The 23,864-nt window shown below is 42.5% G+C and overlaps 1 long non-coding RNA gene across 1 annotated transcript; it reads right to left on the reverse strand.

The window, feature by feature from the left end:
* Window positions 1-3,319: 3,319 nt before the first annotated feature.
* Window positions 3,320-9,315, reverse strand: LOC139038203 (uncharacterized). Its single transcript, XR_011491130.1, has 3 exons — window positions 9,125-9,315; window positions 4,460-4,653; window positions 3,320-3,603 (listed from the first exon to the last, which is right to left on the reverse strand). It is a non-coding gene; the product is annotated as an uncharacterized lncRNA (long non-coding RNA).
* Between the last annotated feature and the right edge of the window lie 14,549 nt (window positions 9,316-23,864).

The following is a 23,864-nucleotide window of genomic DNA, read 5'->3' on the forward strand; positions in this document are numbered from 1 at the left end:
GTTTCAGTTGTTACATATGAAGTTTCCTGGTATTAACATCTCTGCCCTGCCCCTTCTTTTCCCTCTTGTTTTAGTTATGCTGGATATACTTCATGCATACAGACGTTTAGAAGTGGAATTACAGACAGAAAGTAAACTTGAGATGAAGCACAGAGGTGCGCCCTGCATCTGCTTAGGCTTACGACACTAGAACCAAGAAACTGACAAATCGGAACAAACCTCACTATAATTTGAAAGCAAAATGAACCCAGAATATTTTTTCCCCCGCCACATAATCACGGATATTTTTTTAAGACAAAGACCTATGAAACAGTTGAACTGAAATTAAACCTATTATTTTCCAAAGTAATTGTACTAACTGAAATGTTCAAGCAGACTCTGAATCAAGAGGATATTTCGTTTGGTTTCAAGTCCGAAAAGTGCCTCTTCAGTAACTGCCCATTATAATAAAAGATGAGGCAAGTCTCTAGAAATATGTTGCAGTTCTCCTTTTCAAGTTCTCCTTATTAACAGAGCCTTTGTGAGCCTGTTCCAAACACTCCCTCTGTATGCCTCATAATCAGAAATGCTACAGCCCAGGAAACAAAGGAAGTTCCAAGAAGAGGGCAAACCCAGAACCCAGAGGCGGGCTCGTGTTTCTGCCAGTTCTCAGCTGAGTGGTTAGGAATCAAGAGGGAGCTGTGTTGCCATCCCATCTCCCCCCTTCTCAACTGTCCAAGTTCAAGCACAAAGCCCTAAGGAACAAAGTAACAGTAACATGGCCAGGTCTGAAGATTATTTCCCCCAAGTTCAGAAGATTTTTTTTTTCCTACAACAGTACTGTTTAATGTGCCTTTTGGAACTTAGTATATTGTATTGCAATAATTTGTTTACAAGCTTACAGTTATCTCAAAAGTAGGGACCACAGTGTCTCCACATTTATAGTCTACGGGAATTTGAATAGAATGTGTATCCCACTGTTAACGTGAAAATTGTATAAATCTTAATTATGTTGAATTGGTTCATTACTTTTCAGGTCTACTATATCCTTCTACTTTTCTGTCTATTCATTCTATTAACTTTTGAGAGTTTGATACTGAAATTCCAACTAAAATATTTATCTACTTAAAAAAATTAATTGTAATATATAGTGGAACTATATGTAACTTTATTCTGTATCTTCCAAGTCTCCTATAAATGTGTCATCATACTTTCATAATTTAAAAAGTAAAAAAGAAAGGAAAAAAAAAGAGTAGGGACCATACCATCTTTGAATCTCTCAGTATCTAGCACAGAGCATATTAGATAACCTATAAATGATTAAATGAATGACTGCATGAATGAAAGAATACCAAATGGCATTGATGAATAATCAATTTCTTTTCCCAACATTAATTTATCAGCCCTGTGTAGTAAAATAAACAGTTTTTTAAAAGTATGATTTTCATTAAGTTTCATGCAGTTTTGAAGACCACTTACGGGGTTTTATCACGATGTCCACTGAGCTCTGGAGCCCAAGAAACCTGAGCTGGGGACTAGTGATCCAAGTCAGTGGTTCTCAGTCTTGGGTGCACATTAGAATAACCTCAAGGACTTCTGTTAATACATTGCTAGGCCCACTTCTTGAGGTTCTGACCTAGTATGTTTGGGATAATGCTGATGCTACTAGTCCAGGGACCACACTTTGAGAAACACTGATTTAAGCAGGGTGGTGGGTCAGTTCTCATGCTGACTAAACTGCATGACCTTCAGTAGACTTTCATCCATCTCACAGGGCTCATGAAGATGGGGAGAGGCAATAATACCTTACATCCACAGAGTATTTCAAAACACAAACCCTGGATCACTTACATGATTACACCTGTCGCAGCCTTCCTCACAGGGATTAAAGATACAACTGAGAAAGGAGGTAAATACAATGATGCTTTGGAAAATTAGAAGTACTGTAGAAATATATTGCTTTTTATCACAAAGATCCAAACTTTACCTTGGGCTTTCCCCACTAGGGCCTTCCTGGATTGGACTTCTTAGCATATTGATGTTAATTTAAGGGAACAAATCCGCTAGGTTAGAAAACATGAAAAATGGCTGAAAAGTTTGATGTGTTGGAGTTTGCATGCTGGTGGAGTCCATGATTCTCTGGGCATTCTGCTGAGCTGCCACAGAAGGACTGGCGTGTGTTCAGTACATGCGCATGAGTCTCTACCCACTGAATCCACAGCCACCAGGATCTGTGCACTCACGAGGCCTAGCTGCTGGCAGCCCTGACTCTAACATTAATCAGCTTGACATCTGGAACCAACCTGAGGCACCCCATCCGACTGCCACAGATGCCTTCACTTTTCGGCTGTCAGCAAGGAGATTATTCAGTTTAGGGTGCCAGGTCTACACCACACAGTCTACATGGAGGGTTGAGTGGTATCTTAAAAAAAAAAAAAAAAAAGTGAGCTGAATAATCTGGGAGTGTGGGTGAGACAAAAATTTCCCTCAGTAATGTCAGCTCAAACTTACACCAGGAAGGCATTTTTCCTGAAGCAGCAGAATTACTGTGGTTGAGTAGAGCCGGCTAGATTATGTTCGACATATCCTTGGAGTACATATTTTGCCCATTTTTGCAAACTACAACATCCTTTAGCTAACTACATAGCAGTGGCAGCAGCTACTTTCAAAATCCTTTAGCATACACTGGCCTGCTAAAGTTAGGACTGCATTCTTTAGTGGCACTGGGGAAGATGTCAAAACCTCTCCTTAGGTGAGTTCCGAAGACTGGGTACTGCTTGGTGACTAGTAATCTATTCATTGTCATCATCATGGCAGTAGTGTGGGAAGGGGTTAGTGGGCACAATGTCAATTACATCCCTCTTCTACTTTAGCATTTCATGTACTCTAATATGGAAAAAGAGGACCAAGACATTTTCCAGAAGAACAGCTCTTTGGAAACTGCTCTGTGACACGTTAAGAAGACACAGGAAATAAAGGAATCAGACTTCACTTCATCAAGAAAAAAACATCTATAGATAACATTGTAAATCAGTCAGGAATCAAATGTCTTCCTGGATTGTCACCCACCGTTTCACAGCATTGAGCATTGATTTCTCTAAGCCTAAAACCATAAAGAACCTAAACCAGAGCGGAAGGGCATCCTGGCCTCCCAGGTTCACTGATTTAATTTTCCCCTCTGAACACACGCAGCTCCATAATTAGAACATTTACCAACCATAAATACAATTTAAACTCTGTACATGTGTGCCTACATGTGTGGAGAAACTTAGGCTAAGATACGGTTTCAATAAAAACAATCCTTCTGCACTGATTAGAATGTGTAAAGAGGAAATCTGTTTATACCACAATCTACTCAAAACTTGTGTTGGCAGCAACACTTCAGGCTAATAACTGTCAATGGCAAAGCTACATAATTATACTACTCACAGTCTGGAGATTAGAGCTCAGTCTAAAATGGCATGTCCAACACTTTCTGCCATGTCCACCATGAAGGGATGCCATAAGCTCAAGGCCTATGAACCTCAGACTGCTATGAAAATGGGCATGCTCAATGACGCTCCATGGTCTGTTGAGTTCAAGTCCATCCACAAATGGAAAGGTTTCAGAGGAAACTGCAGAACCCTGCAATGTTTTGGGAAGGTGTTAGTATTTATTCTCCATCTCTTCAAATATGATGGTATCATTCTGGATCTATAGTAGCATGAAGAATGAGATTATAGGATTAACTAGAAACCAACAGGGCATTTAATATTTAATGCTCCACTTTTCATTTCTTGTTGATTTCATAAAAACCAGAAATCAAGCAATGTCCACTGAGTCCATCACCCATGGGTTCATCCCAACCAAGAGTATCCCTGGTCTAATTAATGCGTGATCACCTGAGGGTCTACAGAACTCAGAAGAACCCCTTGGTCACACTCAAGAAGCAGTAGGAAGAGGGAAAACACAAATAGAAGAGCCGAAGGTGTTGAAAAATCAGAAGTGAAAAATGAAGACCCCACACTGCCCCCCCACATGGCTGGCAAAAGTCAGCTGAACATCCTCTATTCTCCTCCCTCTTTCCTTCGGCTCCACTGCATTTTCTTCCACTTCAGGCTCTGCCAGAACCTGTGTTGCACTCCCACGTGACTCAGTTTTAATTTGCATGCCTGGTGCTGTCAGACACAGTGCAGCATGGGGCCATTTTCTCGGACTGGCTACCCTTCCCTTTTGTGGGTTCTTCAGGCATTTGCTCAGATCCAGTTCACAATGGCAAAGGCTGGCTACACGTAAGACAAATAGAGAGTCCAGATGACTGAGACTCAAGAAAAACTTTGAGTAGCAGTACAGTCTCATACCCAGCACTTTCAATATATGACTCTAGTGCTTTCACAGAGGTTATTTCATTTAATTCTCTTATCGACTCTGAGAAACCATCGTCACTGTTGTCTGTAACATAGAGACATACTTAAAATCCAAGAAAGACTTTGTGACTTACCCAAGATCAAACATCTAGGAAAAATCACAGCTGGTTGCTGCAAATGACTATTTCTTTCTTTTTATGGCTGAGCTATATTCCATTGTATATATGTACCACATGTTCTTTATCCATTCCTCTGTCAATGGATATTTAGGTTGCTTCCATGTCTTGGCTAGTATAAACAGTGCTGCATGGAGGACCTAGAGACTTTCCTACTGAGTGAAATAAGTCAGACAGAGAAAGAGAAATATTGTATGATATTGCTTATATGAAGAATCTTAAAAAACAATAAAAATGAACTTATTTACAAAACAGATTCACAGACTTAAATTATGAATTTATGGTTACCAGAGGGGAAGGGAGGAAGGGATAGTTAGGGAGTTTGGGATTGACATGTGCACACTGCTATATTTAAAATGGACACCAACAAGGACCTACTGTATATCACTGGGAACTCTGCTCACTATTCTGTAACAATCTAACTGGGGAAAGAATTTGAAAAAGAATAGATACATCTGTATGTATAACTGAATCACTTTGTTGTATACCTGAAATTAACACAACAGTGTTAACTGTACTCTAATATAAAATTAAAAGTCAAAAAAATCACAGCTGGGATTCAAAATCCATCTCTGTATCATGATGCTGCAACACAAAGGAAGAATCCTTCCTTTAGCCCTTTATTAGCCCTAAATAACAGTAACTAAAAAAAAAAAAAAAATGAGCTCAGACCTCAGCACCTGGAACAAGAGTGGTCATCAGCTCTAATGGACCACATGTGACTATTCACCCATGCAGCCCCAGATATCCACAGGAGGTAGGACAGGCTCTCTGCTGCTTCCTTCCTCAGCTTTTCGAATGAGCTCAGTCTCCATACCCCACCCTGCAGTGCCTTTCGAGGGAGCTGGAAGCAGAGGGTCTTCCATGAGGGGCCCTCCTCTGTAAAATACCATTCCTCTGTTCTCCTGAGAGCCCTGGTTAGTTGACCTTTCAGGCATGATGAAAGATAGCTCTTTTTGGTTTATTTTCCCCAGATAGTTGGAGGAATGTTGTTCTGGGCTCATGTTCAGTGGGTTTGTGCTTTTTGTTGCTGTAATGGTGTTTTGCTATAGTGGTATTACCATATTTTGGAAGTTTTCTAAACCATTGCCTATGCGCCCAGGGGTGACTATTAAAATGATGAGGACATTTTTATAAATCACAAAAATAAACAAATGCATAAAAGTGCAGTTAACAAAACGGGCAAAGCTAACTTGACTAAAGAAACAACTTAAAGTGTTTTTCAGAATGTAAAGTGAGTTTTATGCCCCAAAAGAAGTTCATAGAATAAAAATTCTGTACGTTTTAAGGAAAAATCAGTACACAGAACTGATATGACAAATGGTAAATGCTGACTTTGATTTTGTATTTTATTTGGGTATCTAGAGGGAAGAAATATAGATGGAAAAATAAACATATATGCATTAGGAATAACTGTATCTTATTTATGTATGATTGTTGCTTTACTAGAATCAAAACAAGCATGATAATTTTTTTCTTTTTGAGTTTTTTTTTTAAGTGGCCTTTTTGTTCTTTTTCACCCAATACCTATAATCTTTACCACATCTGAAGGGCTACCATCTTAGGATATCATAGTCAGAACAAGATGAGAAACATCAGAAACTAGACTTTCTAGATCACATACCAATCTTCCTCCCCCTCCCCGTTCACTGCCTCTACCTACCTAATCCACCACTCTGCCAGGAGCCTGGCGTCTACTAGCTGGGGCATCACTGGCTGCATAGGAGCTTGCTCGGGTCTCCCTGCTCATCTCTGAAAACTTGCCTAGGTGGTTTTCCAAAGGAGAAGAAACTGACTGCTAAATGCTCTCTGTGCTGGGTAAGATTTCTATGCACCCACGAATACCCATTTAAGTAGGAAATAAAAACTAAGTACTTGATGATTTCATTCATGGGAAAAAGTTTAACCATTTACAGGTGAACAAAAGTTTCTAAATGTGTATTTTGTTTCAGATATTTTAGGGGCAGGTGGGGCTTTTAGCTCTCATATGGGGAGGGCGAAATGGGGTGATTAGGGAAGTGCCGAAAGGTATGTCACCCAGAGGCTCCTCCAGGCTCTTCCAGGCCATGGGCTGACCACAACCTGGGCCCCAGCCTTCTGGCCCAGCACAGGCTGGTAGATCTGAAAGCATAGGCTCATTGCGGATGATTATGGTTAAAGTCTTGGGCAAGAGCTGAAGAAAGCAGGTTTCAGACCAACTGGACTTAAACTAGCTGTGTTTTAAAGGACAGAGCTATCTACCTAAAGAAATGAAAGACCTATACATAGAAAACTATAAAACACTAATGAAAGAAATCAAAGAGGAAAAAAAAAAAGAAATCAAAGAGGACACAAATAGATGGAGAAATATAGGATACTGTGTTCATGGATTGGAAGAATCAATATTGTGAAAATGACTATACTACCCAAAGCAATCTATAGATTCAATGCAATCCCTATCAAGCTACAAACAATATTCTTCACAGAACTAGAACAAATAACTTCATAATTTGTATGGAAATACAAAAAACCTCGAATAGCCAAAGCAATCTTGAGAAAGAAGAATGGAACTGGAGGAATCAACCTGCCTGACTTCAGGCTCTACTACAAAGCCACAGTCATCAAGACAGTATGGTACTGGCACAAAGACAGAAATATAGATCAATGGAACAGAATAGAAAGCCCAGAGATAAATCCACATACCTATGGACACCTTATCTTCAACAAAGGAGGCAAGAATATACAATGGAAAAAAGACAACCTCTTTAACAAGTGGTGCTGGGAAAACTGGTCAACCACTTGTAAAAGAATGAAACTAGAACATTCTCTAACACCATACACAAAAATAAACTCAAAATGGATTAAGATCTAAATGTAAGACCAGAAACTATAAAACTCCTAGAGGAGAACATAGGCAAAACACTCTCTGACATAAATCACAGCAAGATCCTCTATGACCCACCTCCCAGAATATTCGAAATAAAAGCAAAACTAAACAAATGGGACCTAATTAAACTTAAAAGCTTTTGCACAACAAAGGAAACTATAAGCAAGGTGAAAAGACAGCCTTCAGAATGGGAGAAAATAATAGCAAATGAAGAAACAGATAAAGGATTAATCTCAAAAATATACAAGCAACTCCTGAAGCTCTATTCCAGAAAAATAAATGACCCAATCAAAAAATGGGCCAAAGAACTAAACAGACATTTCTCCAAAGTAAGACATACAGATGGCTAAGAAACACATGAAAAGATGCTCAACATCACTCATTATCAGAGAAATGCAAATCAAAACCACAATGAGGTACCATTACACATCAGTCAGAATGGCTGCTATCCAAAAGTCTACAAGCAATAAATGCTGGAGAGGGTGTGGAGAAAAGGGAACCCTCTTACACTGTTAGTGGGAATGCAAACTAGTACAGCCACTATGGAGAACAGCGTGGAGATTCCTTAAAAAACTGGAAATAGAACTGCCATATGACCCAGCAATCCCAGTCCTGGGCATACACACCGAGGAAACCAGAACTGAAAGAGACACGTGTACCCCAGTGTTCATCGCAGCACTGTTTATAATAGCCAGGACATGGGAGCAACCTAGATGCCCATCAGCAGACAAATGGATAAGAAAGCTGTGGCATATATATACAATGGAATATTACTCAGCCATTAAAAAGAATTCATTTGAATCAGTTCTAATGAGATGGCTGAAACTGGAGCCCATTATACAGAGTGAAGTAAGCTAGAAAGATAACCACCAATACAGTAGACTAATGCATATATATGGAATTTAGAAAGATGGTAACAATAACCCTATATGCAAGACAGAAAAAGAGACACAGATGTATAGAACAGACTTTTGGACTCTATGGGAGAAGGCGAGGGTGGGATAATCTGAGAGAATAGCATCAAAACATGTATATTATCAAGTGTGAAACAGATCGCCAGTCCAGGTTGGATGCATGAGACAAGTGCTTGGGGCTGGTGCACTGGGATGACCCAGAGGGATGGGATGGGGAGGGAGGTGGGACGGGGGTTCAGGATGGGAAACACATGTAAATCCATGGCTGACTCATGTCAATGTATGGCAAAAGCCACTACAATATTGTAAAGTAATTAGCCTCCAACTAATAAAAATAAATGAAAAAAAAATTAAAAAAAAAAAAGGACAGAGCTGAGGGGCCATGAGGGTCATCCTACTACATCCCATATTATTAAGGGACAGGGTCACCTCTTCCCACAGAGCAAAAACATGAAAAGGCAAGCGACCAAAGATCAAACCTTCTGCCAACTATAAAAATGATAAGACTACAATCACTTATGGAACATTTGGTCCTCTGTGTGTGTGGTCTGAAAAATCAAACCAGACAAACTGTAGGTTTTGATGGAGGGTGGCAGGGGAGGGGGATGGGGGAGCAGAATCAAAACAGCAACTCTATCCGGATGTGTTTTTAACTCTCCCAAATAAATGCATGTGGAGGAACAGAATCAAACATGTTTCTCAAGCAGAGAAAATTATTTTGCTTTCAAACACCAACCAGGTGAATATGGTCTCTAAAATGATTAGAAATGCAATTGATGTGCCACTGTGATTATTCTTTCTAATCACATACCAAATTTCAAGTACTTTCTGTAAATTACTCACAGGCAATTAAGTCCTTTAGATTCATCCTGTGATGGTGGCAGTCTTGTTGGGCCATGTTTGTCAACACAGCTGCTGAGATCCTGGCAGGAAAAAAAAAAGCCACGTGACTTTTTTAGCTCATAATTCAGTTAGTTTCTTTTCCTGAGGTTATATTTGGGCATCCTAGCTATGCAGGTAGCAAGGTAAGTGGCTCTGGGTCAACAGCTAGGAAATGAAGCACCCTAATATCCCCACAGATAAAGAAAAATCAGATAATGTATTTGGCCTTTCCCTGTCCACCTCACCCCTACAAAGGCAGAATTCTAGATTTGTCCTTCAGTTGTTTCCAGTGCCCACTGCAGGTGCAGAAGGGTCAGGGGGAAAAGTGCAAAGCTGAGCCAGGCCCCATCTGGATACTAGCTTCCCAATCTGCTCATCCAGTTTTGTCTCCAACATGACCTGAAGACCACTTGGGTGACCCAGAAAAGATTCCTGTGAACTGTGCTGTTCTTCACGTTCTAACTGCTGCTCTCCTCATTTCATCCCCTCAGCAATACTGTGCAGCCCTTCCTATCTCTTTAAGGGACATGAATATCCTAAGTTTTCTGTCTTTTCTCCCTAAGCAAATCAGAGGTTCCAAAAGGACAGAGAATACATCTGTTCTTTTCATAACCTTCATTATTGCTAGTGCTAAGCAAATAGCAGTCTCTCAAAAGCAAATTGTGTGAGGACTCTCTTTGGGGTCAGTTTCTGTCAGCTGTACTAGATGCGTGAGGCAGACAAAGGAAAGCAGACATCAAGAATGACAATAAGGCAGAGTCAGCCTCTGCAAAGAAACCCTATTAAACTAATACCTTGTCTTTACTATACTCAGATAATTCTGTTGTCTTTCTTTCTTCATACTTTTTGGCTATGCTAACTATGAATAAAAAAGTATAATTTTAACCTTAAAATTATTACTTTTCAGGACAAACCTTCCAATTTGTCTTCACCAATTGACTAAAACTAGCTTTTATACCTAGGATCCTTTCACATCCTCTGTAGATTTGTTTTCAGTAGAAAGCACTGGAAAGGCCACAAAATAAAATGCTCAAAGATCTGAAAAGAGAGACTGCCCCTTATAATTGAGACCAAAGCCAAGTTGTTACATAAATTTAAGTTCTCACTCCTTTGTTGGAGGGGGTGGGGAGAAGTACAGTCAGGAGTTAATGGATTATTTGCCTTTTGAAATTTAAAGTATGAAGTAGGTTGGAATTTTCATTCCTTTTCTCCCAGAATATCTTGCTTTTTTAAATTACTCATTGCCAGTATAATATTAAAGCAAATGACACAAGGAATCGAGGGTAGTAGAGGAAACTGGAGGAGAAGGAAATGGCAACCCACTCCAGTATTCTTGCCTGGAGAATCCCAGGGACAGAGGAGCCTGGTGGGCTGCTGTCTATGGGGTCGCACAGAGTCGGACACGACTGAAGTGACTCAGCAGCAGCAGCAGAGGGAACTGGAGGCTGGTTATCATGAGCATTGTGTGGGAGCTTTTTCCTTTCAACTTTGGAAAAGATGGACACTTTATCTGTAGAGACATGGGTTCTGGCCTTATCTGCATTTACCCAGGAGAAGGCCTCCACCCTAATGGAATTAGCAAAGGTCACTTTAACCCCTAGGACTAAAATTTGGGTCTTCCTTTATAGGGGAGCCCTTCACTGATCTTATGGCCTTCCACAGACTCTCTGGTACGGAGGTTTAAATGATCAATGAATATTGCTCCTGTTGTACCTTCTTCAAGTCACATTTTGTACTGTGTGTAAATCACTACCGTTTTTACCTCTACCAACTAGTCCTTCCCTTGAAAGAGTAAGTTAGCATGGGATGCAGAGGAAATGGCTAATTTCTACCAGGGCACTGGGACAATAGCCCAAATAAAGGAGGCAGACGTCTGTCAACAGCTTCGTTTTCACATTCTTTTTTCAGTCCTCAATCCATGGGCCAAAGAAGCCCCAAGGTCGGACTCGCACCCTCAGCCGCTCACCCCACCCCACGTCCTGCTCCCCAGACCAGACCGAGAAGAAGCCTGGCGCTGGGAAGTGAGCCTGCCACCAACCCGAGGCTTTTCACCGCCCGCGTGGATTAAGTAACACCCGCAAAATCAGCATTTGCACACATGCCAACGGCTGATTACGGGCCTCTCAGCCAAGGCAGCCGACACTACTTCACAGCAATTTCTCCAATTACTCAGCCCCAGGACAGCCGGGGCGCGACTCCAGCGCACTCACCCGGGCTGCGGAGCCTGTTACGAGGCCACCTTACGGCCGCTGGCGGGCCTAAACCAAATGACCGCCCCCCAGCCGCACCAGTGCGGGCCGGCGCTTCACGCCCCATTGACTGGGTCCTTTTTCTCGCCCCGGCCCTGGGAAGAAACCGTGTTCCTCCTGGGAGCCCCGAACCATTCCCCTGCGGCTCCCGAAAGGACTAGACGACTTGAGCAGCCTACGCCTCCAGCCCATCCTCAATCCGCGAAACACGCAGGGAGCTGGGCGGGAAGCTGCGAATCGCCGTCCGCAGAAGAGAGACTCAAATGAGTCTGCGGGGTGGCAGGAGGGAGCTGCTGCGGGGGTCGTTCAGTGTCAGCGTGGCCTAGCCCGCCCCGCAAAAGCCAGAACACGTCAGAGCTTTGCCCACCGCGACCCGATTGCTCCCGGGCTGCCCCGCCGCCTCCTTCGACCTGTGCGTCTGCGTCTCTGGCCACTGCCGGAGACCAATTGGTTTTCAAATAAGTAAGATAAACCTAGGATCTAAGTTTCCTTTATGGGGGACCGACCGAGAGGCTGTGTAAATGTCTCCTGACAGACGTAATGGAGGGTTATTAGCAGTACAAAGCCTGTCCGACCCGTAGCGTTAGTTCAAGGGAATATTTCGGTGTCGCACTGAAATTGCTACGCATGTAAACCAATTTCCCCGACAGAAGGGTAAACACAGACTCGTTTGAACCGCGAGATGAAAACAGATGGGATATCGCAAACAGTTTCCCAAAATACAACAGACTTCGGGGCCAATTACACGTGGTTAGCTCTGAATGGCAGAGGAAATAGTTTTCTTTGCTGCTAAATGTCACAAAAGTCACCTAAAGGCACAGAAGGAAGCCGCTCTGTTTTTGAGAAACTTACTAGAATTAATCTGTGCTGGAGTCACTTGTGAAAAAAAGAGCCACCCTTCTGCCCCGCCCCCACCCCCCAGCCCCCCACCCACCGGGCCACCGGCTTCCAGGCCCTGGCGAAGGACAGAAGAGTTTGGGTTGGTCACCCGGGCTCTAGGGTTTCGAAGTCTGAACCCGCCCGTCGAGAAAACTGGAGGAGGGAAAGGAAATCTGGCGGGCCCTTGCCAGCCTGGTGGGTCCAAGCAGCACGCGGGGGAATTAGACCACGAGCCGAGCCCCGAGCGGGGCCATGGTCTTCTCCCCGCCGGGACCTGTGCGGCCCTCCTCCCGCACGCACGCCTCGGTAGCTCGAGCGAGAAAACAAAGGCTCACGAGGCTGCCTTCGATTCCAGCCGATTAAGTCAGGGCTGCACCGTGTGCTTGAAGAACACGGAGCCCGGCCTCGCGGGCGCCGGGCCGAAATCCCCAAGAAAACTCCGGAGAGGCCACAGGACCCGGCCCCAGGGCTTCAGGGGCAGAGGCCGGACCGGGCGGCCTCTCCCGGGAGTCCGCGGCAAGCTCTGAGTTCCGGGCCGGGCCGGCGCCTCCGGGGTGGCGCGGGGCGCGGAGACTCCAGGGCAGGGGACTAAATCTCTGAGGCGGGAAGCCTGGGAGCCGGCGCGCCCAGCCCGCCCGAGACCCTCCCAGAGAACACCCGGACAGGGCTGGAGGAGAGAGGCCGGGCGGGGCGGGCCGCCTCCCAGCTCCGCCCGGAGCTGCGCTGGGCCCGGGTCACCGCGCTCCCGGGCTCCGGAAGCCGCGCTGGCTGGGCGGCCAGGCGGGAGGAAGCGGCTCGGGCCGCGCCGCCCCGCACCCAGGAGCCGCGTGCAGGGTTCAGCCGTGTTTCGGTTGCCCTCTGACCTGACCCTGAGCGCACAAAGGCCTCCCGGGTGCGCCGCCCTGGCCCAGGCTTCCAGTCGCTGCCAAATTAATGAGCCCACGTCAGGTTGGGTTTACAGCTCGGCCGGGAAGCAGCCGAGTGGAAAATGAGCTGGGGGCCGCTCGGGGGGTCCCCACACGAGTGCAGAGGCTGCCTGGCGTCCCTGCGGCCGGGGCCGTCGAGGCCCGCGCGGGGCCGCGCTCCGTTCCCCACGCGCCCTCTCCCACCGGCCCCGAGGGCGCAGGCCGAGCCGAGTGACCTGCCGCTCTGTGAGAAAAGTCTGTCCTGCTTTCTTCCCCAACACACACCCCACAGTTAACATCCCAGCCGCACAGACCAGGCATGCTCAACACGGGTCGTTGGGTTGCGGCTTGGCGACCCTTCGGTGTCTTTGCGGCGCTTAGAGCGGCGGCCTCGAATCCGTGCCTCCTGAACACCGAGGCCCCGGGACTCCGACCCCGCGCCCAGAGGGGCTCAGGAGCCACTCCCAGCAGCAAGGGTCTGGAAGGCCAGCTCGGAAGGCGTTTTCGATCTTCGGCCGGTGCTCTGTTTTGAAAGGCAAAGGTAAAAGTCGAAAAGGGATTTGTTTGTTTTGAATGAAGATCTATCTGCTAGATCATCCCGAAGTCTTGAAAACCGACTGAAGGTCTGCTCTCTTACTGCTCTTTAAACACTATGAGGAATTCGGTTCAAGAAACATGATTAAATTCGAAGCTGATAAAGCTTGAGACATTGATTTATCATATTTCTTCCAGATTTTACAGGTATATTAAAAGAAAGCGTGCGTGCATGCTCAGTCTTGTCGGACTCTTTGCGACCCTATGGACTGTAGCCTGCCAGACTTTTCTAAGGGATTTTCCAGGCAAAAATACTGGAGTGGGTTGCCATTTTCTCTAGGGGATCTTCCCCACCCAAGGATGGAACCCAAGTCTCCTGCATCTCCTGCATTGGCAGATGGATTCTTTACCCATTGAGCCACCTGGAAAGCCTGAATGAAAGCATTTTCATCTAAAAAAACATTAAAAAGTTAAGAAGAGACATGCTCTGAAGAAGCAGCCCTCTTTTTCTGCAGTTTTATTGCTGTTGAGAACCAAAGTTGGGAGCAACTGGTGTGACATTTACCTTGAATCATGTCGCTTCTGTATCTTCCTCATCCTTGCTTCAAAGAGCACGCTGCCACAGACCCCTTTTCTTCTGATGACCTGAGTGAAGGTAGCCTTAGGTCACCTCTCAGGACACCCCAGTTACTCATCCTTGTCCCTTCTCTAGATTCCACACATCCCTCTAGGCATTTTCTGGGCACCATCCCTTGCAGACCTTGCTGCCCTGAGTCCACACCTTCCTCTGAAACTTCAGTTTACCTGGATGGTCAAGTTGCCTTTATGATGTCAAGCAGTCACTATCTTTAAAGGTATTCAATATCTCAGAGTAGCATACAATTACTTGATGTACTGTGATTATCTTTTTGGCAAACTGTCTTCTCAACTAAAAATTTAACACATTAGGAACAATGACCAAGACCAATTGTTTCTGTTGTCTTACAGTGCAGTGCTGGATCAAGAAATGTTCCCTATGTTGACTCCACAACTAATTAGAATTAATACAGTCCCCTCTAAAAGGCTAGTTAATGGAGTGGTAGTGGTGGGTGTACATTCTGAGATATGTCAATATATTTGTTTTTCTTCTGAAGCCAGATTGAGAGAGTATCATTTAAAAAATTGACATTTTGATTGGAGGAGGAGAAAGGGAGAGGGGTGAAAGAAATATAGAAAGGCAGAGGATCTTGAAAAATAATAGGAATGGGTATCAAGACAAAGTGAGGGTACCTAAGGAGACCAGGAGGGCACCAAAGAATTAGGAAGCCAGAACTCGCAATGGTGGGCCTGGGAGAGAGAGAGGGAAAGTGGGCCGTGCTAAGGACAAATTTCACCTACTAAGAGGCAGTGCAGTATTATGATTTAGAGCTCGTGTTCATCACTCCTTGGACAGATTGTATAACCCTATGAGCATCAGTTTCTTCACCTGCAAAATGAGGATGGTAATGATACATAGATCACAGAGTTATGAGGATTAAATAAAATAACACTCACTTAATAAACATTAGCAATGATTGCTCTCAATTTCACCTGGGAGCACTATATCATAATGTCATTAGGCCTTTGGCATTCCTGTCTGCTCTATTATGCTGTATCTTATGAGCAGACAGTGAAGTGAGTAAAGTGCTTTTTTCTTTTGTGTGTAAGAAAGTGAAGAAGAGTCACTAGATATTTTAAAGAAGATATTTAATAAGACAAAAACCAAATTGGAAAAATAAGTAGCTGAGAAGAGTTAGCGAACTTTTTAAATGTTCACACACACAAATCTTTCAAGTAAAACCCTTATAGAGAGGAGAAAAGCTATTGCATCCAGAAAATGTAGAGAGGATGCTCTAAAAATGAAACATTAAAAGAACAAGAAAGAAAATTTAAAAATTAAAAATAGGGTAGCAAAAAGAAATTCAGTAAAAGAGAGTTAAGATGAAGTTGAAGAATCTTTCAGAAAAGAACAAAAAGACAGATGGAAAATAGGGGGAGGAAAGATGAGAAAAACTAGAAATCAATACAGGAAATCCTACACTCAAATTCCACGAAGAAAGTACAGAGATAATAGGGGGAGATTTTTTCTTTTTTCAAAGAAAACAGTACAAGAAAATTTCACAGAACTTACTAAGTTCTTAGACTACATAAGGGCCAGTTGAATGCATAGCACAAAGACTAACAAGACACTTACACCAAAAGGCATACTCACAGAATTTCAGAAACTTGTGAATAAATAGAAATTCCAAAACCCTTCCAGAAAGAAAAACAGGTCCCAGACCAAAAATCAGAATGGCATTGAACTTCTCAAAAATAACACTAGAAGTGAAAAGATAATGAATAGAGCAATGTGTTTTCAATTCTAAGGAAAAATGATTTCCAGTCCAGAATTCTACAGCCAGCTGAACTACTCATGTGTGCAAACAAAATTAAGACATTTTCAGCCATGCAAAATTCTAAAAGTTTTATCTCCCTGTACCCTGAAACAGATGCTGCTGACTCATCCAAAAACCATCTCCATCTTTCTTTCATTTTATTTTTTAAGGCATCATATAGCCATGTGCTTCTGAGAGGTCAAGCCTTTCCCCAGCTCCAAGGAGTACCCTTGATTAATCTAAGCCAACATGTTGTAATTCCTTACCCTTTGCCAATGATTGGCTTAGAAATAGGCATGTAACACAACTGAGATCAATTAACTATCAGGAAAATTCTACTAGGGGTGGGGGAAGATTTTCTTGACATCAAAAAGAAGTAAAAGAAAGGGACTTCTTCATTTGTATGTAGTTATATGAGGACATGATGCTCCAAGTTGAAGCAGTTACTGTATGCAGTTATCAAGGATGGAACACAAATATCAAGGATGGCAGAGAAGAAAGATAAAAAGAACCTGCATAGTTGATAATGTCACTGAGCCACTGTATTCCTCAAACCTGAACCTAGGCAATATCCAGACTTATTGTTTCAAGAATGCCAGAATGCAAATGCTGGGCACTTGAGCTCATCTCTCAAGCTGAACTGTATAGTGAAAGCAATAATAATTAATAAAGATGCCTACTATTAATTGAGTACTTAGGTACTGTTCTTTTGATTAATGTCTATGGTAAACCTGTGAAATCAGTACAGAATTGCTTCCATTTTGCAAATGAGGGCATATTGGCTCAACAAGTACATGAATTAGCCAGATTTGTAACCACTACTCTCTGACTCTAAGGTTTGAATATTTTATTCTGACTCTGTGCTCAGGACAGATGTGAATGGAGCATGGGAAAATGTTTGAAGTATGCTGAGTTCAAACATGGCCTTAATAACAACTTTTAATTCACCTAGTTATTTGCCAATATAGTTCTGATTTTTGGTAACCAACCTTCAAGAAGGCTCCCAATGATCTTCACTTCCTGGTATTAACATTTTTGTGTAGCTCCCTTAGTGAATAGGGCTGACCTGTGTAACCAACAGGATGTCCTGACAATGTGTGACTTCCCAGGCTACGTCACAGAAGCATCATGGCTTCCGCCTTGGTTTCTCTTGGGTCACTCACTCTGGGAGAAGCCAGCTGGTGGGTAACACACACTGAAGAAGCCCTGTGGAGAGGTCCCTGTGTCAGGAAACAGAAATCTCTTGCCAACATGCATGTGTGTGAGCCATCTTGAAAGCAGATTCTCCAGCCCCAGACACACATCTAATGATTGCAACCCTGGCCAACACTTGACTACAACCTTATGAAAGACCTTGAGCCAGAACCATCCAGCTAAGCTACTCCTGAGTTCTTGACCCATAGAAATTATGAGATACGTGTTTATTGTTTTACAACCTAAATGTCCACCAACAGATTGAAATGGAGAAGGACCATGTGGTCCTGCCCTCCCCTCCATTGTCCTCTGCCTGCCTTTTGTCTGTGGAAAAACTTTAACCAAAGAAGAAATTTAATCAGAAAAGAGAGAAAATGCAGAAACAAAGGAAAACAGTGCAACAAGACTAAATAATAATAGTTTAGTTCCTCTTCATGGGCTGTAGATCATATTCTGAGCCATATCCTGTGAGCTGTCTTATAGATACGGAAACCCCTACCAGGGAGAAGAAGTTAACCACACAATGAGTTGACTGTAGACTATAGACATGATATAAGCTGCCACAGTTCCAAGAACTGACCACAGAGAAATGGGAACAAACCAACCCTAGAACTGAAGATGAACTGTACCTACAACAATCAACTGAGGCTGGTCAGAGCCCCACATAACCAATTTTAAGATGACTATCAAAGCTAACTGTACTGTCTTTACCTGTAACCCCCTCCTGTCTATGAATTCTCTTGCCCACTGACTGTCAGTTGTGGGGGAGTCAGCCCTTGGACAAGAGTTCACCCTCCCTGTGGTTGCCAGCATCCAAAATAAAGCAAACTTTCCTTTCCACCAACCTTGTCTCTTTAATAGCTTTCGAACAGTGAGTAGCCAGACCCCACTTTTGTTTATAAGACAAATGGATTTAAAAAAATATGTTTTTTATACATATATATGTGTATATGTATATATAGTGGACTACTCCTCAGTCATAAAAAAGAATGAAATAATGCCATTTACAGCAACATGGAAGGACCTAAAACTTAATCATACTAAGTGAAGTAAGTCAGGAAGAGAAAGACAAATATCATATGATATCGTGTACATGTGGAATCTAAAATATGACACAAATGAACTTTTATACAAAAGAGAAACAGACTCACAGACATGGAGAGCAGGCTTGTGGTTGCCAAGGGAAAAAGGAGATGAGAGAGGGATGGATTGAGAGTTTGGGACTCAATGCAAGCTATTTTATATAAAAGGAGTAAACAACAAGGTCCTACCATATAGCACAGGGAATGATTTCACTATCCTGTGACAAACCATAATGGAAAAGAATATTAAAAAGAATACATATATACATATGTATATATATACACAGAGAGATATGTGAATCACTTTGGTGTACAGTTGAAATTAACACAACATTGCAAATCAACTGTACTTCAATAAAACAAAAGAAATTTTACAGTGTTTATTGCTTTAAGCTGCTCAGTTTGGGGATAATTTGATATTTAGCAATAGATAAATTAATACACTGGGTAATTTAATAACCTTCTTCACTTTAAAGGCAAAAGGAGCCTTAGATTTATCAATTTATATTTTTCAAAGAGACATATGTGGTCCTCACACAAGGGAGGAGGGCATGGCAACCCACTCCGGTATTCTTGCCTGGAGAATCCCATGGACAGAGGACCCTGGCAGGCTACAGTCCATGGGGTCGAAAAGAGTTGGACATGATGGAAGCCACTGGCACACAGGCATGCACACAACACCGTAAAAGGAATAAAGTACCAGCTCAGAAAACTGATCATCAGACATGTGCTCAAGGTACACAAGTTAGCCAGGGACAAAATTAATAGAAGAACATTCTGGGTCTTTTTCATCAAGCCTTTCCGGTATCCCTGTTTAGAAGTTGGCTCAGGCAGAAAAACCCAGAATGAATACAAAATAAAACAAAAATGAAAGAAATCCCCAAAGAGTCCCTAATTTTAAAATATCTCCTAAGAGGCAGTCAGCCACACATAACACTCCCGGTGCTCCCAGCCTCACTGCCCTTGTGGTTCTCATTGCACACAAGAGTTTATAGTCTTGGATCTTGCCCAAAATTGCAGATAGTCATCAGTTTTAAGAACATTCATATATTCTGAACAGTGAAGCTGTTAATGGTTATGGTGTTTATAGCTTGGGTTTAAATAGGAAACTAATAAAGATAAAATCTCTGTTTGATAAGGTGCTCAAACCCCAGTCAATGGAAAGTTTCCGGCTGCACAGTGCGTTCTTTGAGTCTATCATTGAGCCCTGGGTCCAGCCTCAGAAAACGCAATTAGGAGGGAGTTAAAACTCACAGAGCTAATGTGCTTTTCTTAGAGCTAATATTGACATGGTAAGTGCTACTTTTGGACAATAATGAGTGAGTGAGTGACTGAGTGGGTCTGCTTTTTGTTAGGCACGAGCCCTATAGGTTTGTTTGGGTTTCCTGTTTACTTTGAAAGAGCAAGCAGAATCTCAGGGGCCAAAACTGCCCTGACAGAAACCTCAGTTGATGACCTTGGCTTGAGTTGGGCAAACCCTTGCAAATAAAGTCTCCTCTTTGCTCCAGAGGTAGTAAAGTTGTAATGTATGCGGTCTTTCAGGAGTAATCATCTACAGCAGGGAACTTGGCAGAAAGAAAGCCTGAGTTTGTTTCTTAGAAGTCATTCGCATTAAAGTCTAAAATGGACTGCAAAGCACATACCCATCTTCAGTAGATGTTGCTACAGGTGTAGGATGTTGTGGTTTCTAACATCTTACATGTGTTCTCTAAACAATACCTCGAGTGTCTTTTTGTTTCTGGGCTGTGTGGTTTCCTGTATTTCCGGCAGATGATCCCCTATGTAGAAAGACAGCTGCCTCCAAAGTTTACTGAAAATCATGTATAAAGACACACATGCAGAAAATGGTGTTGGCTCTGAAAGAAGCTTGGAGCAGGATGGAGCCTGCGGCACTTGTCCAAGTACTGAAATAAGCAGTATCACTAACGTCCAAGCCTGAGCAGCTTCCCTGTACCTTCAGGAATTCCTCCAGTTCCCAAGCTCTTGAGCCCTGCAACAGACTGAGTAATAGAAATCTGAATTCAAAACACAGGAGCACACTGGAGGGAAAAGGGAAAGGAAGGCCCCATTAGATGAGAACTCTTGCCAACACTCCATACCCAAGCAGGAATGTCAAGAAGTTTTTGTGTAAATCATCCAAATCATAAATCAAGCAAGCCTCAGCTCTGGAGCCAGAGATATGTCTGGGACACAGTTACTAAATATCGAAAGTTAACAAATGCCCAAAGTGTGGAGCTTAAGATACTAGATAGTCAGGTGGTATTTTATTTTGTTGCTGTTGTTATGTTTTTGACCTTGCCGTGCGGCATGCAGGATCTTAGTTCCCCAACCAGGGATCAAACCTATGCCCCCTGCAGTGGAAGCACAGAGTTTTACCCACTGGACTGCCAGGGAAGTCCCTGGGTGGTACTTTAAAAAGCAAACACACAGGCAATCCTGAGGCCTGTCTACATAGTCAGTGCCCTCAGACTTTCATCCCATGCTTGCCAAGCCAAGGGTCCTCCCTTCCCCCATCCCATGAACACTGTCTTGAGATTACGGAATTCCCATTTTGCGGATTCTCTCCCATTACAGGCTTGCCCAGTACTCATTTAGGTCTCATTTGCCCTACATAAAAGCATTAAGGGAAGTGTATGTGTTTGTGTCTGCATGTGTATGTAGGTATCAATAGTTGGAAGCTCCACATGTAAACTCACCTACAAAGAATCGACCCTATTGAGAGCTCTTGGCTTTAAAAACTTTTAAATCTTCTTTTTCTTTTTCCCCTTCCAAAGTAGTAATGCAAATGGGAGGCAGATAGGCCGTTTCCTTGCAGCCATGTATTCATTCACTGGGTTTTTGAAAATAGTGACCTGGCAGAATCTAGTCCTTAGTTCCTGATTCCATTGATTGGGCAGTCCTTAGTGGATTACTGAAGTATGTACTTCTCCCTCTGTCCTGGAGTTGTGAAGGTGACCAGGGAAAAGACAGGTCAAGAAGGGCAGCTGGAGGGACAAACTCATGGCTATGCCATAAGGGAGGGGAAGTAGTGCATTTCTCAGAGTTTCAGATCCTCCTCTCCCATCCCTGTTATTACCCAGTAATTGGCTGCAGGTGAAGAGAATGGAGTGCTAAAATGAGAGGTTGAAATCCTTTCTAAGATTCTTGTATTGTTAGTATAGGCCCAATAGTGTGGAACTGCCACAGGACCTCTGGCCAACAAGGCAGGGATATGAATCAAGGATGCAACCTACAGATCAGATATTAGAGAGAACTGATAAAGATATTATTTTCTATTTCACTTAGCAATGTATGGTAAGCTGTAGATTCTACACATGTCAGGCACAAAAGGGAAGCTTTCTCTGTAAAACATTACTTCTATTTTTCTTTAATAAATATATTGGATTACTGAGTGAACTTCCAGTTAAAGATAGTTGGTTAGATACACATTTGCCTCCACTTCCTCCATAAATTCCACTAAAGTGACAACTAAGGAATCAAAAAAAAAAAAAAAAAGGTAAACAAAGATAGGAGGTGAAACAATAACAAGTGCTTTTAGCAGCTGAAAAGCACTTGAAGGAATGGCAATGACTTAGCAGACCCAAGAAATTAGGGAAGCCCAAAAATACTGGAGTGGGTAGCCTATCCCTTCTCCAGGGCATCTTCCTGACCCAGGAATTGAACTGGGGTCTCCTGCATTGCAAGCAGATTCTTTACCAACTGAGCTATTAGGGAAGCCCAAGGAAAAGCTGAGAGGCATGAAATCCCCAACAGGTCTAAGAATTGGCAGTATCAGTTACTTCTGGAAGTGGGGATAATGACAGGGCTAATATACAGAGGACTGGTTGAGCAGTGAGACCAACCCCACACCACGTCTCCTCCAATACTCCGAAAGAAGATAGAAATGTACTCCCTAAAGAGGATAAGACAAAGGATCTGTTGGGCTGAGGAGCACCAAGAAATCAAGGTGGAAAATGTGTCCCAAAAAAAAGGGTGAATAAGTGAAAGCTGACATACTGAATGTTGAAATTAATCCCACAGTATTTTGACATCCTAATTAGAAGAGACTTCTTTAATAAATCTGGCCAGCTTAGGAGAAAAGACCTAGAAACTGACATCAGGGATTCACCTATGAAATGGCCTACCCAGATCACCCCAGAGTGAGGTGAAGCTCAGAGTCTGACAACCCCTGTTTGCATACAGAACTTCCTTTCAGCTTTGTAGCACTCTACTCTTAACATACCAATAGATGGCAAGATTACCAACATTTGAGAAAGAATTCTAATAAGAAAAAAGAGGCCAACTCAACAAACAAGCAAATATACAGCAACTTGGAAGAAAAATAATGTAGGGAGATGAAACCTTTAACAAATGACTATTACATACATGAAATAAGAGCAAGATACTACATTAAAAAAAAAAAACAGGGAATTAAATATAGGAAGTAAAAATGAAAATCTCAATAAAAGCTTTGAAAATGAAATTGAAAAAATATCCCTGAGGGTAAAATAAAGAGATTTAAAAAATAGGAGAAGAATAGTAAGAAATTTTGAGGACCAGTCCTAAACACTGATCATTGATGAGTAGGAATTCCAGAAAGAGATAAAGAAAACAGATAAGGGGGTAGATCATCCAATTACTCATTAAAATTGGCAGAGTTAACTACCCACCAGGTTCTGGCCAAAGTGGATACAAATAGATTCACACCTAGGCTTATCATTGTGAAATTTTAACACTTTATGACAAAGAGAAGATCCCAAAAATTAAGTACAAAGTACCAGGAATTGGAATAGCATCTGACCTCTCAACAGCAATGCTAGAAATATAAAAGCCAAGAAGAAATGTCTTCCATTCCTGAGGTAAAATTATTTCCAACCTAGAATTTTATACCCAGTCCCAGCACTAATCAAATGGAATGGTAGAATAGAGATATTTTCAGAAATGCAATTCTCAAAACATTATCACCATTTACCCTTTCTCAGAAAACTCCTGGAGGATGTGTTCCATCAAAACAATTGAATAAACCAAGAAAGAGGAAGACATGAGATCCGAGAAACAGGGAATTCAACATAAGACAGAGCCCAAGGTAACTTTCAAGATAGTAATGAAGGGAAAACCCAAGACAACAGATATGTAACAAGCCTAAAGACAAAGTAATCAAGATTGGAGTGACATCTAATGGACTATCCAAAGCATTTGAGCTTATTAAGAGGAGAGTTTCATAACTGGAAGAGAGTTTTGGTTCATTTGGTGATAAATACATAGAAAACCAAGCAAAAAAGCAGTAAGGCAATTATTGATGCCAGGGAAAACAGTAAGTTGTGGAGAAAAGGAAAAGCAATCATAGTGTACTACATAACTCAGCTGACAATAACATTTTAAATGGTCATAAAATGGGAATATATATGTATATATATATCTAAAAGCATGTAGAAGTATTTGGTATATATATAACCAAAAGCATGTAGAAGTATTTGGGAGTGCAG

Source organism: Odocoileus virginianus, chromosome 14, assembly GCF_023699985.2.
Source record: "Odocoileus virginianus isolate 20LAN1187 ecotype Illinois chromosome 14, Ovbor_1.2, whole genome shotgun sequence".
In the NCBI taxonomy this organism is placed as follows: Eukaryota; Metazoa; Chordata; class Mammalia; order Artiodactyla; family Cervidae; genus Odocoileus; species Odocoileus virginianus.